General features: G+C 39.6%; 1 long non-coding RNA gene across 3 annotated transcripts in view; it reads right to left on the minus strand.

The window, feature by feature from the left end:
* Positions 1 to 204: 204 nt before the first annotated feature.
* LOC141572137 (uncharacterized) overlaps positions 205 to 15,146 on the minus strand; it is a 390,849-nt gene continuing 375,907 nt past the window's right edge. For all 3 annotated transcript variants that reach the window (XR_012497315.1, XR_012497316.1, XR_012497314.1), the window contains one exon: positions 205 to 5,595. This is a non-coding gene — a long non-coding RNA (uncharacterized LOC141572137). The remainder of the gene's footprint in view (positions 5,596 to 15,146) is intronic.

Raw genomic sequence — 15,146 nt, forward strand, 5'->3', positions numbered from 1 at the left:
ATAAATACTATGGATATACATTGTCAAAGTGAATCTAGAAGTTAAGCTTAACGATATAGCCAAGGCAGCATAAATGGCATTTTAAAATATGCTTATTTTGTTTTTGTTTTTGACCTACCTATATTTACTTCTCTAATAATGGATGAAAGCCACAACAATGAAAAATTCTTACCAACCTAAACAACCAAATAAGACCCTCAACAGTTTCAGTGTGATCGATTTATTATTAATCAAACAATAAACACTGGATCTCATTGGGTACCTGGACACAGGCTGTACTCAACATACAAAGTAGGCATCTGTCCTTTTAACAAATGTTAATACATTTATGCTAACATTTTCCCTTACTTAAGTGATTTTAAAGTGACATTTATTTCCATAACTTTGAACTTAAATATTTAAATGATTGTCCAATGACCTAAGCCAAGTAAGTAGCATAGACTAAGAGTGAAAATGTTCATTTACTAAAATAATAAATGAAATTGCTCCATCTTGGAAGGAGCAGCACACCAAGGTAATCTTTTATTCAACAAATATAAATTGACATTTTATTCAGTTAAGAAAGACTGTTAGTATGGTTGGAAACCTTTACAATAAATGTTATTTTCGGGATTCTCAAAGCTAGTAAGTATAGGAAATATCAATTACAACATCAGAAAATACCCTCTATTTTTGCTTGATAAGCTATATTTATACGCTGAAACGTAAATACTGATGGGTTAAAAAAAAAGAATATTGATGAATTTCTTGGCTCTGACACCATTAGAGTATTTGTTTGTTTGTTTGTTTGTTTTGACTGTGGTCTCTGGTATAAGTGGAAATTACTTTATGGAAACATACATATTTAAATAGTTCTGAATGTTTTTAAAAACCTAAATGAAAAGAAAAATCCACACCTAAATTTTTTCTTGTCTTTTTTAATGTGGCCAAGAAATCAATCCAATGTTACAATCGTACAAAAATCTACATTTATTCTTCTCCCTCAGGTAGCCAAGTTTCTTGTGTACTTGGGATATAACAGTATGTTCTTACAAAAATTAATTTCAAATCAAAAGGACAGGATAATGATTCCTTTCAGCAATAAAAGGTAAGAAAAGGCCACTGTGGTTTAAGCACAGATAGTATACAATTAAGAACAGGAAAAATAAAAGTATTCTTGACTATACATTTCTTTAATTTTCTCCTGATAGATTTTCAGATTGCTTTAAAAGATCTATTAAAAATCCACCTTTAGAAAAGAGCTATTAAAAATCACAAACACACAGATACTTGGAGAACACAGAAGGAGGGGAAAAAATGGGTCATCTTATAAAATTGATTATGTGAGCTCTCTACATGCAGTGCATATGTCAGCAACAAGGAAAAACAATCTCCAGATAAATTCTGCAGATATTCTTTCTTCTGGAGAAAAATCCATGTCTTTCTGTACATTGTGAAGCAAAGAGGGTATGGTGGGAGCAGTTAAGTTTTATCTATGAGCATAAACATTAGGCTAGCTTTTGAAAAATGAGCCAAACCCAAAATAGCCCAGAAAAAAATATTTTATAATAAAAAAGGGTATATATACATTTTCTTGTCTAAATCTGGAATCCTTACTACCTTATTTTAAACAAGCCAGAGAGTGCAAGCTTCAATCTGTTTGGATAGAAAAGAATTTATATAAATGTTTTGTTCAAGCCCAAAAGGGAAAAAGAGTTTAAATATACAGTGTATGAAAGATGCACGCCCAACTTCAAACAGCTTAGTGCACAGAAGAGGAAAAATAATCTAACCTTCTGTTAGTCATTCCCAGCAGTCTTTAAACTTAAATATCTCGCAATTTGCAACATTGTTTCAATGACCCCAACAGTAAGAGATTAACCAAAATGTTATATCTGTCCTGTTCTCCTCTCTTCCTACCTCTTGCAGGGTGGGGAGCAGGGAGAACAAGAAGGTCAGAGAACAAATGGGAACAAAATCTGTATTTTTCACCCTTTCTCTGCACTTGAGAAAGAAAAACGAGGCAGATAAATCTGTACAATACTAAACCAAATCTCTTTAATTCCAGTCAGCTCTTACCATTCAGTCACTAAGTCTGTGTGTGGAAAAATTCATGCTAATTCCCCCTAGCAACAGCCTCAGCCTATCAGAGACGTTATGTACCATGCAGCTGCCAGCCAGAGAGAATAACTCTAAGTAGGTCAGGCCTGTATTTCTAAAAATGCTACGGTCTACTAACCCCACTGTCCCGTCTGTCTGCCCTGCCCCATAATAACCTCAATTGCTTGGTGACACAATGACATACTACCCTGTTAGAGTGCAATCACATCATGCTACATTATTCTGCTGTGAGCATGTCTGCTGGGTGAAGGACCGTCGGAGGGGCAGCATTAATCAGGCATTAATTCACGTCCACCAGCACTTCACTCTAGAAATGGGGACTGCATTAATGACCAGCTGTTTGAACTAACACAAACAAAATAATGTCTTCCACCCTGTTGGGTGCAGAGAATACCCTATTCTGATCTGGCAGGTTCCGCTTCTTGACTAAATCGAAGATGTAAATTAAACGGGCTCAGACAATGTCAGCTTTGGCAACGTCAAAGTAAGTATATTTAAATTATATTACATGTGATTCAAAAAGCTGTTGATTTAATATACACAGCTTTCTCTGCCTACAATTTTCCCTAATCCACATTAAAAGGGGAAATGCATACATGGGTAAGCCAATAATACATATACACATACTACCCAGGAAGCCAAAGGCATGGAATGCTGAACTAAAATTGACTTTTTTTCGGGCGGAGAAACAAAGCGGGTCAGGAGTAATTGTGCAGCGTGAACACAAATACAAATATAAAATGAATGCTGTGGAGGAGCACTGAAAACAAATAAGAGTAAACATTCTAGCCTATCAACCAATCAGCTCCTCCCACCATCTCTTTGTGGGGGCTGTCGTTGAACCAAAATCTCCAAGCACAAGAAAGAGACAAGGGAGGCAAGTAAATGTGGCCTTCAGATCTCAACCACGGTGGTGTCCTGACTTCCCACCGGGTTACTAACAGACTGCTGCTTGGCTTCAAGACAACCAAGGCTTCCTCACGGTTTAAACTTGGGCTAGCAACAAAAATCAGAACCCCACAGACAGTTTTGAATTCTAAAATGGGAATTTTATAATTTAATTGACCGTGTCTCTTTGACTGTCACTTTTGACTCCTCTCCATTTTAATGCACATAAATGAACAAAAATTATGTGTGGATGCAGAGATAAGAAATTGGCAGTGCTGTTTTGGGCTCTTCAGGGAAATAAATTGATGGGGCTCGCAATGATATTTTCCTGCATGATTAATCTGCATTTTTAAGGGTTCATAGTTTTTATTTAATGAACATACCCCCCAACAAATTGAATTTTCATCCTTCAATTATGCAGAATTCAGCAAGTCTTCTATGTGTAATCCATCAGTATTTGACTTACAAACATAGAAAATTCCTTAATCCATTTGCCCTTGTTTGAACTGGGTTTGATAACTTAGTTATGACTATCTTCTACACTTTGTGGCACACATCACATAGTTATTCTTGGAGAGAGATAGTCACTGACGCAACCGTGAACCGCTAATTACAAGCTGCTGACATTCTGCTTCTCTATGCAGCTTTGAAGTTCTAAGTCTGTTTTTCTCTCTTATGAGCTTGCTAAGCTTCATTCTCCTTCCCTCAGCTCCCCATTAATCCCACCTTCCTTCTTTCCACTGTAAGTCTTTCTGGATTCACTCTAGGACTATCTGCAGAAAGCGGCGAGAGTGATCTGATTCTCCAACTTGCTTGCTTTCCATCCCCTCCCTACTCCCATGCACACAGCTCTACAGTTTGGAACTACAGTAATAAGATCCTCACCCAGCCCCACCCGCAGGAATGCGTCAACAGCTGGCCAAACATAATCCAACACACAGAGCTGCCTTTGTAGAAATAGTAACAAACAGTGGAAGGGCCAGACAGGCGTCCCAGCAGAGCTCCCCATGACAACTGTGAAAGCTCCTCATCTCCAGGTCTGAGCTGACTCCACCAGGCTGAGGCTGGAGCACCACAGCTCACTCATCTGAATCCAAAAGCCGCCTCAGTGCCTCCTTCAACCTCATGAGAGGCTGTTCTGAGGGCACTGGCCTCTCCGTACAGCAAGTTAGATGCACGCTTTCTCTTTATCGGCTGCGGCCATACTCTGCCACATGGCACGCGCCCTTTGAAATGCAACACCGCCAACTCCCAAACCTCACCAACAGCATGCGCACCTGTACTTAACCATCTAGCTGTGAGCCGGTCGGATCATCTCTCGTCCTTAGAAAAGCATTTATTTTTTAATTATAGGCTGATCCTGGAATTCTAAAACATGTAACTATTACAATGCATTCATCTCTATTGAACATTTAGCATCTGAAGCCTGTGGTAGCCAGCTAGTCTCAAAGTCATCTGGGATACATTTATTTTGATTAAATCGATCAGATTTCTATTTACAGGATAGAATTTTTCACCATACTGAATACAGCTGTGTTTACAGGGATTTGTAGAAAAAAGAAGAAAACAAAACCCCACAATCAGTCCCAGCAAAGCTCAGAGCACTCAGAACGTCAAGGAGTTAAAGCTGAGGGGCTTGCTTTCACTTTAACAAGAAAATGCTGCATGCAGCTGCTTTGGCCATGCGCTCTAGCTAGTCAGGAAATGGGAGTTGAGCTGAAGCTGAAAATACAAGCTGCAATCAAGCCTGATCCAGCAAAGTGACAGACTTCCTGTGTAAAATGGTCAGAAATCTTTTTTCATGTCTCTACATGCATGCACATGCATTTAAATCCATGCTGCAAGGCTGCTATTTTCTCTGGGGACACTGGTACAGTCACCTAGCCCATCAGTTTCTCCCTTGTCAGCGCCGGGGACATCCAGGCTACAATTTACAGGTCCTTCATCCATGTACCGGGTTATATATTATGCCATCCTCCCTAGAATGAAAACGCAGAGCCAGCGGCAGACAATCAAACAGCATTCGGCAGTTCCTCTTTCTTTTCATCCACTCCTCATTCTGCCTTCCTTTCTCCAACTGCCTCGTCAGGCAGATACACCAGATACCTGCTTGATCCATCTTCAGCTCCACTCTCAGGTACAATGCAACATCTCGGCATGGGTTTACCCCCGGACTAAGCTCCAGGAGTAGCCTGAGCCGGGTGCCCACAGCAGGGCTGCTCTGCCCTTGCCTGGTGGAGGAGCGGTGGGCACTGGATGGATAGTATTCCTAACTTGCCCTTGCCCGGTCCTTGGTATCCTTTCTATCCGTCCCACCCCGGCTCTTGTGCAGCTTCGCCCTGTCCTCCAAGTCCCCTCCTCCAGCCGCGAGGGGCCCCGGCCAGAGCTCCAGAAGCAGGTCCTTGTTGGCACTGCGCAGACCAGGAGTCCGGTGCGGGTGCACCTGGCACGGCAAGGCGGGAGGCATCAGGTGCAGCTCAGGTAACCGGGGAGGATGGAGTGCCCACAGCGATGCAGCCCTGGAGCTGGGAGCAAACACGATCTGGTTTCAGGATAAAAAAAAAAAAAAAAAAAAGAAAAAGAAAAAAGAAAAGCGCAGCTCGATTCCTGCGGGGGTAGAAAAAAAAGACACAAACCATAAAAAAGCAAGAGTTAAAATCAAATTTCAAAAAAAAGGGGGAATACATAGATCAGAGTACTTCATGCGACTTTTATTTCTGACGTTTCTCGGTGTATTGGCCTCCCCACCCCCTCCAAAATCTCTTCTGTCCCCGAACGCCACTGTCCATGAGTGCCGAGTCACAAAGGCTCTTGCTCCAAAGTGCTGCAGACCCAGCATCACATGAGAAACCACATGACAACTGGAGTCGGCTGCTGATGTGGTCAACTATTTTGCCGAGGCAGGGGGGAGTCGGAAGGAGATAAGAGAGACGTGCCCCTCTCATGATTCCAGGAAGAAAATTCCTTAAAAGAACAATGAGAACAATGCACCTCTGAAGAAATGCTTGTGAATGCATATATACTTTTATTTATGCACACTTACATAGACTAAAGAGACCATGGATCCTTGAAGACATTTTGAGGATGCTGTACCACAGACACTAGCTGGATGGCAGCAATATTATTTCTAGTTTGTATTAGTCAAAGCTGATTCCACTTAAGTGGATTCCTGAAAAGCACACGCCATGTCTTCAGAGCATGATCAGGCGTGGAAAACCAATTCTATTATCTCTCCCTGCAATCTGTATCTCAACCTGCATTCTGAATAATTTATTTTTAGACGAATAAGATGCTTGGCAAGAACGCTCCTTTCTTCCGTGAGTGGTGCAGGCAATATTCAACCAAGTGGGAAATGCTTGTCCTTATGTAGGGAGAAGAGATGGTTTTCATCATTTTCAAAAAAATGCAATTTCTCACTTAAAGGCATACAAACACATAACAATAAAGGTCTCCTGCAAGTAATCATTTAAAACAAGTGAAATGTTTCTGCTTCATTGAATTGACATGCCTCTTATTTGCTGTTTGGCATCTCGTGCTGGCAAATGGTGGTGATATTTTTCTAACACTGTTCATGGCTGCAGCTAGAGCCCTTAAGCCACAAAGATATTGCTACTTCTCAGCAGGGCGAGAGCAAACAATTGCTTTCTGAAGCGCCTCTCTGCAGAGGTGCTGCACTGCCAGGTAGTTACATTAAGGCATGTAGGAGAGAGATGGCCTCAGGGTCTTGTAGATTCCGTCACTCATCCTGGAATTTTAAAAGCTGCTTATTTGGGACATTCCACCCCTGATGTTAGAGGTATGACTTTTTAGAAAAATTGATCATTCCAGCTAACTAGAACCAGAGAATCGTTAAACAGGGTGTAAGAATTGTCTCCAACTTGTGTTATTTGACTGTGTAACTATCAAGGTACGTGGTCATTAATTTGGCCAAGATGCACTTATCAGCCTCCAATTGTGTGAGTGTTTCAGGGACTGCCCTAAGTACTGGGGATCCAGTGGTGTGCAAGATGGCATGGCATGGTCTCTGCTGTCGTGGAGCTCACAGTCTAGTAACTGCACACATCTCTTTTCCTTCGAAGACAACCTTTTCGCAATTTGGATACTCCAAAATCATTCAGGAAGAAACCCAGCAGTCACTTTTTCACTCTTTCCTTGTCATGATCCTCTGCAAGCTCCCAAGTCCCATGGATTTTTTTTCCTTACAAACAACCCTTGAATTTACAATGTCCTCTCCATTCCTCATGTCTAGAGTCTAAGCTCAGGGACTCTTACCCTCACACTCAAAAACCTTCTCTCTGGTCTCCCTCTTTTTGTTTCAGTCCATTCGGCAGCCTGCCCCCAAACTAAACTCACTAAACCATTATGTCCAGAGTCCCAGTCCAGATGGTCTGGACAACACTTTGTTCAACACTGAGGATGGCTCCTTATTCTTTCACATTCATACGCTACCAATAAAGACATCCTATTATCTGCTTGCACCTTAACTATTTAAGTAGAATGGTCTCTTCCTGATACTCTGAGTATATCACCCATGGAATCAGAAAATAATAAGAATAATGTTGGCTTACTTTTGTCAATAACTAGGCATAAAGCACCATAAGGAAAAGACACACGAGGCACTGTCCCTGCCCTCAGATAATGTGTAATCTATGGAACCTGTGTTACTTTTTCTATTGGCACTAACCATTTGCTATCTTGATTTGCTACCTTGTTTCCCCGAAAATAAGACTGGGTCTTATATTAATTTTTGCTGCAAAAGATGCATCAGAGCATATTTTCAGGGGATGTCTTATTTTTTGTCATGTACAACAATCTACATTTATTCAAATACAGTCAAGTCATCTTCTTCTGGAACATCGTCATAACATACTAAATGCATCTGTCTGGCTGACGATCTTAACTGGGGCTTATTTTCGGGGTAGGTCTTATTTTCAGGGAAACATGGTAGCTATCTCTTCAAGTTTTAGTTCCTATAAAAATAATAAATAAGTCTAAATCTGCCTGCCAATGAGCATCAGATAAGTCATGACACAGAAGGGCTAAGCAGGGAAAATTACTTCTATGGAAATGCCAGGAAAGGTCCCCAAAACACCCTGGGATTTTTCAAATTTGCAGACATTCACACATGTGTGATCAGGGTAGAGGGTGGAGTTTGGTCATAACAATAATAGCAATGGCATTAGTGAAACACTAGCACTTATTACGTGCCAGGGTCTCTTCTAAGCATTTACATCCATGAACCGACTATCTTACTAATCTTATGAGAGGAGTATTGCTTTAATAAGCTCTTTTCAATGATACAGAACAAAAGCACAAAAGAGAAGTTGAATGAGTTGCCGAAGACCACACAACAAGTATGTGGGAAAGCATGTCAGGCCCCTGAGGACACCTTCTTAATCACCATGCTGCACCACCTCAGAGCTGGAAAAACAGCTGGAAGGACACCAGAGAGAGGAAAATACATAACTCTGCTTGGAGGTGCATGAAGGGATCACTGTGGTTCAAGTAGGGTATTCGTTTTGTAGAAGTGGGGCTAGATTGAGGAGAACCACATCATAAGGCTAAGGCATTTACTCTTATCATAAGGCATGAGAACCACCAAAATTTAGGATAATGATTCCGGGAGCCATAGCTAAGATGGATGGGGTAGAAGTGAGATTGGATATAAGAGAGTGATACATTGGCTCCTGCAATAGTCTGACTATAAGCGGTTGGTGCCTGAACTCTGGTAGTGGCAGAAGAAAAATTGAGATGGATTCTCGAAGCTTTATGAAGAAAGAAATGACAAAACTGAGGTATTCTTGGGGCATGGAGAGAATGATGATAGTAAAGTCGACCTTCCGTTTGTTATAGCTAGATAAATAAAGAAAGCCGCTCCTTGAGTTTAGGAGTTGTGTCATTAATCTGTTTCCCCAATAGCTAGCACAACACTTGATACGCTTTTTACAAAATGATGAATGAGTGAATGAAAGTAATGGAGGTAGAAATGGAAAAATTATAAACAATGCTATATACAAGGAAAAACTCTACAGAGAGTTTGGCATTTCATAGGACATCAAAGGGGAAAGATCCATCGTGCAATTACACACATAGAAATAAAACTCACTTTCTCTTCCCACCTTTGGCCCACATTTTTGATGATACCTGCTTTCTCCCATCACACACCTCAGATGCTCCTCTTCAGGCCTGTTTAGAATTGGTGGTTCTTGCTCCCCGCTGCTCCAGCCACCTCAATCTGTACCCACCACCTGCAGACCCACCTCATCCAGGACTAGCTGCCAACCCCAAAGCTGCACTTACTGAAGCAATAAAATAAGTGTGCTAACACACTTTGCCTTTCATTTATTTATTTACTTATTTATTTACTTTATTTAGTTATTCATTTGTGTATTTATATGTAGCAAAGGGAGAACCCACAGCCTTCTCTCACTATCTTAACTAACCAGAATGCTAAATTAATGAATGAACCTCATTTCTTAGGCAGTTAATGAAGGTTAATATGACATATTGCCTCTGGCTCTGGAAGTAAAAAGGGGTGTTATTGCCTCATATTATAGTTAGGGAAAAAAAGTGTTAATAATCTTTCTCATCAGCAATAAAGAATTGGGCTTTTAATACCCAGATATATTTTAGTAAAAGGATAGTATATCACCTCTAAGTGGAGTTCAAGAGCAATGTTAGATAACTAGGGCATTTCGAGAGGCTGCTTACACTGGAGACAAAAAAGGAAAGAAAGAAAAAAAAAATATAGCCAAATCCAAATTTATTCCTGCATTCTTAAAGGGGAAAAAATGTAAATTTATGTTGGGAATTATTTTTCTTTACATTGCTATAGCTCATTATAGTTAACTAATCTTTAAATATTAAGAGAAAAACTTGGATCTCACAAATAAATGATTTGGAGTAAATGGGTAATATGTGAACAAGGGCATTGTTTTATTCAGTGACACACAAATGTGTTATGTGGACTTGCAAATGTAAGTCAGTGTGTTATTGGAGGGGGATAAAATGAATGAGGCACTGTCTAGGCTCTTGAGGAGTTTGAGATACTCTTGTCCAGGAAGATACTTCCCTTTCTTTGACAAAGGGGACCTACTGCTTTTGATGACAGTAAAGAACAGAAGAAGTTAGTAAAAAAACATGGATATGGCTCTCGAAAGGAAGTCAACCCATCTAGGCCACTTTGAGGTCTTACCATGAAGGAAATAGCTTGGATGATATAAACATTCAATGAGTGTAACTCTTAAGGCCCATAAGTGAAAAAGAACGCTATGCTTTCTTTATCTTTGGTCCTGGGAAATACTAATGATGTGATGATAGTGTAGAGAAAGGAAGGGTCTATAGGCTTATTTAGTAGGTTGCTAGAGGACTTAAAATTACATGCCATGTTTTCTAACTTCCCCAAAATGGATACTGAATTAACATTCACTCTTCACAAAGCTGACTGACAAAGTGACTAATTGCTAGCTGCTGGCAGAGTACTGATTTCCCCTCTTTCTGTTAAACAGTATTATTACCCTGGTCCATTTTACAGGGGCCAAATGACAATTTTAAGGTGGAAGGACTGTGTTTGTTCACCTGTGAGTGGTTTGACCTTAGACTTCGCAGAGCACTGTCAGGAAGTCAGTTTTTCCATGCGCTTTACAGTAAACAAAGACAGTGTGGCTGGGCTCCAAATGTTACAGAAGGTCAGGGACCAAACCGCCACAAAGACAAAGACCGCTTCCAGAAATTGAAACACAAAATAGATGTGAGCGCCATCAACATTCCAGGCTGTGCTCCTGTCCATTCTGTGTTTGGTTCAAACAACGTGACACATACCCAGCATCAATGCATAATAGAAATAGAATCATAAAACCCCAGGTGCTGGAAAGCACCTTAAAAGGTCATCTGGTCCAAAGGCAAATCTGAATTGTGAATGCTGCCCTTTAAAATATTGCCTCCATGCCACCATTCAGGCTCAGAGGGAATACTTCCAGTGACTGGAAACGCAGTGCCCTGGGAGAGACAGGCCATTCCATCTCCCGAAGGCAGTAGCTTGATTCTTTAAAAGCCCTGAACCAAAGGTCTAATTCCACACTAGCAGAAGCCGCAATGTAGTTTCTATTTCTTGGCCCTCTATTTAGAAGTTTGGGAGCTCAAGTCTAGTGTGTTTTCCATATGTCGGTCCTTCAGTTATTAGAAGGAATTGATCACCGCCCGCTTAGGTTTTTCTTCTCTATCTGAAATATTTGCATTTCTTTAGCCACTACACTGTCACTTTTACTCTAGACAATATCCCACTTCCCAGCCTATGAATATGTTGCAGTTTATCGGTAGCTCTTTGACTGACGTGTACCACATGGCCCAATGGTGTAACCACACAACATCAACAGCACTATGGCCTCCCTCAGTCTAAGAGTCTGTATCTCAATGAGTGCAGCATAACCTGCCTTTGCTTTCGTGGGAGGCCCATCACATTGGTAACTTATGGGGATCACCTGTGCCTCTATTCACATTTTGTTCCACCTAAACCACAGGCTGCCATCATCAGATACTGACTGTGTGCAATTATCCGACTGTTTTTTGGTCTCATTGTTGCTTTTGGTTACCACATGATTGGATTCTATGGTATTAAAAACACAAATAAAAAGGAGTAGTAACTATCTTTGAAGGAAACATGGATGTACAGTTGACACTTGAACAATGTGGGGGTCAGGGGTGTCGGCCCTCTACACAGTCAAAAATTCGCATCTCACTTTTTGACTACCCAGAAACTTAACTACATTTGGCCCTTCATACCCACAGGTTTTGCATCTGCAGATTCAACCAACCGTGGATCAAAAACAGTATTTTCAATCTGTGGATGGGAATTCGTGGATATAGAGTGCCGACTGTACTAACTGTCTACTGCTGACTGGAAGCCTTACCAATACCACAAACAGCCGATTAACACATATTTTGTATGTGATGTGTATTGTGTACTGTATCCTTTCAATAAAGTAAGCTAAAGAAAATATTAAGAAAATCATAGAAAAGAAAATACATTTACTGTATTTGTTGAAAAAAATCCACACGCAAGTAGACCTGCGTCCAGTTCAGACCCGTGTTGTTCAAGAGTCAACTGTATTTGGAAAAACACAACTTTCTTTCATGGGAAGACATAACACCCATGAGGGCATGAGTTCTTAGAAAGCAATGAGCATACTTCTGTTTGTTCTATACCACAACAGCCTTGCATAGAATGAAACACCTCTGATTACCGCCCACTCAGGGCGGTAAAATGTCCTGGCCTAGTAGGAAGAATACTGGACGGGAAGTCCAAAGTTCTGGGTCTGGGGCCCATTTTCCAATGAACTATCTGTTCGTTATAGGACTATAGGTGAGCAGTTTATCTTTTTTCAAGCTCTAGTTTCTTCAGCTGTAAAGTGAGAACCTCAACAATATGCCTCCTGAGCCGCACAATTTATGTTTATGTGGAATTTTAATTAAATTTATAAAATTGATTCTTTAATAGAATGGCATAAATAAAATGTCAACCCTTGGCTAAAATTTCCTATAGACTTTCACTGAAATTAGATAAGTTATATTAAATTGTCTCAAAGCAAATGAATGGCACATTCACGAATCAAAAAGTTCATTTATGTCCAGAGGTATTTTTAAAAGAAGATGCCAATTAGGTAAATGAGGTCTCACTGGGGGCCCTTTACCCTCTGATAAAATAACGGTTTTGAATAGGTGAACCAATTACTGAGATTCTTGGGGTAAGGAATAAAATAAATGTCATAATGTGATATCATCGCTTTCCCATAATCCAAATGTCTTCTTAAAATGTCTTTAATTAACTATACAGAGAGAACCTTTAGGTTGAAAATATCTAGTTTCTTTCGCATTTGTAACTAGAGCCATGATAACAGAGGTGCTTGATGTCAATCAGCAGTTCTCACAATGGGAATACTATTCACATTCTTAGGGTGGAGGGAGGGGATGATGGCACGCCGTCCTAACAGAACACCAGCTCATCTTGAGATCTTGCATTAGAGTAAAATTAACTCTGTGATGAGATTCTAAGACACATCCAACCCTCCTGACATTAACCTGGCAGAGCACAATAGTTGATCTTTTTGCTAAGTATGTATTAGACTATGCAATTGTTCTGAGATCGAAAGAACTGAAACTAAAAATTGGGAAGGTGGGCTTGATTTCCTCAAAATCAGGGCCCAGTTTTGGCCCAGCCTGTCTCTGTGCATGTCCCTTTACCATTCTGGTCTCAGCACCATCCTCTCCGTAAAACAAGGAAGGCTCTTCATGTCCAGGCTCTAATACTCTGCTTTCGTGTCAGAAGCTTTTTTGGCTTCTTAAGATCTTGTTTTCAACATGTAAACTACTCTGTCTATGATCCTAGAGATCCACAAGTCATACTGTCTCCTAATTTATCTCATTTTTAAAAGCCTCACTGCAGAGCCCCTAGTATAAAAATATTGTGTTAGTCTCAAATCACTGTCTGGGAGTCAGGCAGAGAGTTCTCAAGCTAAGACCTTGGGCTCCTGAAGTAGAAGCCACAGCTATGCAAAGCATCTGTAGTTCAGACACAGGCAGCATTAGGGAAATGGACTGATGCTTTTTGGTATTTGCAAAATATACCAAGGTAGCAAATTGTTACATAATTAAGTGCCTAATCGCATTTGATATGAACAAAAGTTGTAAACATTAGCTTATTGTCACCAATATAATAGAGACTTTAAAATGCAATTAGCACAAATGACCACATCTCCATTCAAGTAGTGAGGCAGACTTTTAGAGGAAACTTTAAAAAAATTAAAATACCATGTTTAAGATGCCAAATAAATACAGATATATTGCTGGCTGCTAAAGCAATGAAGCTTTCTCCAGCAATAGAAGAGACAGCCATACACACACCCAAGTCTTTCAGTTAGATTGAGCATCTCATCAGAGCACGGCCCCCCTGCATTTGATGGCCTTTTCCACAGGCCCCCCAAGATCAGTGCTATAGTGTTATGGTGTCTATAGGAATGTAAAGATATGGAAGGGAAGAAAAGAGTTCCAGAACCAGAAAGACAAGGATGTTTATTTTTTCCTCCATTTACCTGAATGCATGGTTTATGTAGAATTCATTCTATAATGTCAAAAATTCAATTAAATTCAATTATGCTTTTTAAAAAACAGAACATGATAAAGGTTCTGTGTGATTTTTTTAAATGAACTGTGGCTCAACGGTGGACTTTTTCTTTATGAAAATAATTCACTTTACATTAAATACTGGATCTTGACACTCCCTCTCAATTCTCATACACATTTTATGTGTACATGGATATTGCGTATAAATTTTATTAAGATTAAAAGTTATGCAATTTATGTAATTATATGAGTACATGAAAATATACAAATATTTAGAAGAGAGAGTTTCAACATAGATCATTTATCTAAATTTAATAGAATTGGTTTTTTGTTTTTTTTTCTGTTTCTTTTTTTAAAATTAAATTTATTGAGGTGACAATGATTAGTAAAATTACACAGGTTTCATTTGTACAGTTCTTTAATAGATCATCTATATATCACATTGTGTGTTCACCACCTAATCAGTTCTCCTTCCATCACCATATATTTGACCCTATTTACCTGCTTCTACCATCCCCCCTCCCCAATCCTCTAGCAACCACTAAACTATTGTCTGTGTCTATGAGTTTTTGTTTCTCATTTGTTTGTCTTGTTCTTTTGTTGTTTTTGGTTTATATCTCACATATCAGTGAAGTCATATGGTTCTCGACTTTTTCTGTCTGACTTATTTCACTTAGCGTAGTAATCTCAAGATCTATCCATGTTGTCACAAATGTCTAACTTTTGATACTCTACATTCAAAAGACAAAGAATTGTGAGGGCAACCAAACTAATTTTTTTTTTTTTTTTTGCAGAACCTAAAGAAAAATTTTAAATAATTTTTCAAAAATGTTGATATATTGACTTAAGTATACCACCTCTTAGTGTACCTACTTGGAAAGAACAAACTTTTATTTGTATAGGCATACTAAAAAGATAAAAGATGAACTTGTTACTCTGTAGTTACTGAGGCTGTAACAAGCCATATCTATCAGTAAGATGATCAGATGTAGTCAATATTATGAAGCTTTGGGAAAAGAATAATTCTAATAATATTAAAT

Source organism: Rhinolophus sinicus, linkage group LG06 (assembly GCF_036562045.2).
Source record: "Rhinolophus sinicus isolate RSC01 linkage group LG06, ASM3656204v1, whole genome shotgun sequence".
Lineage (NCBI taxonomy): Eukaryota > Metazoa > Chordata > Mammalia > Chiroptera > Rhinolophidae > Rhinolophus > Rhinolophus sinicus.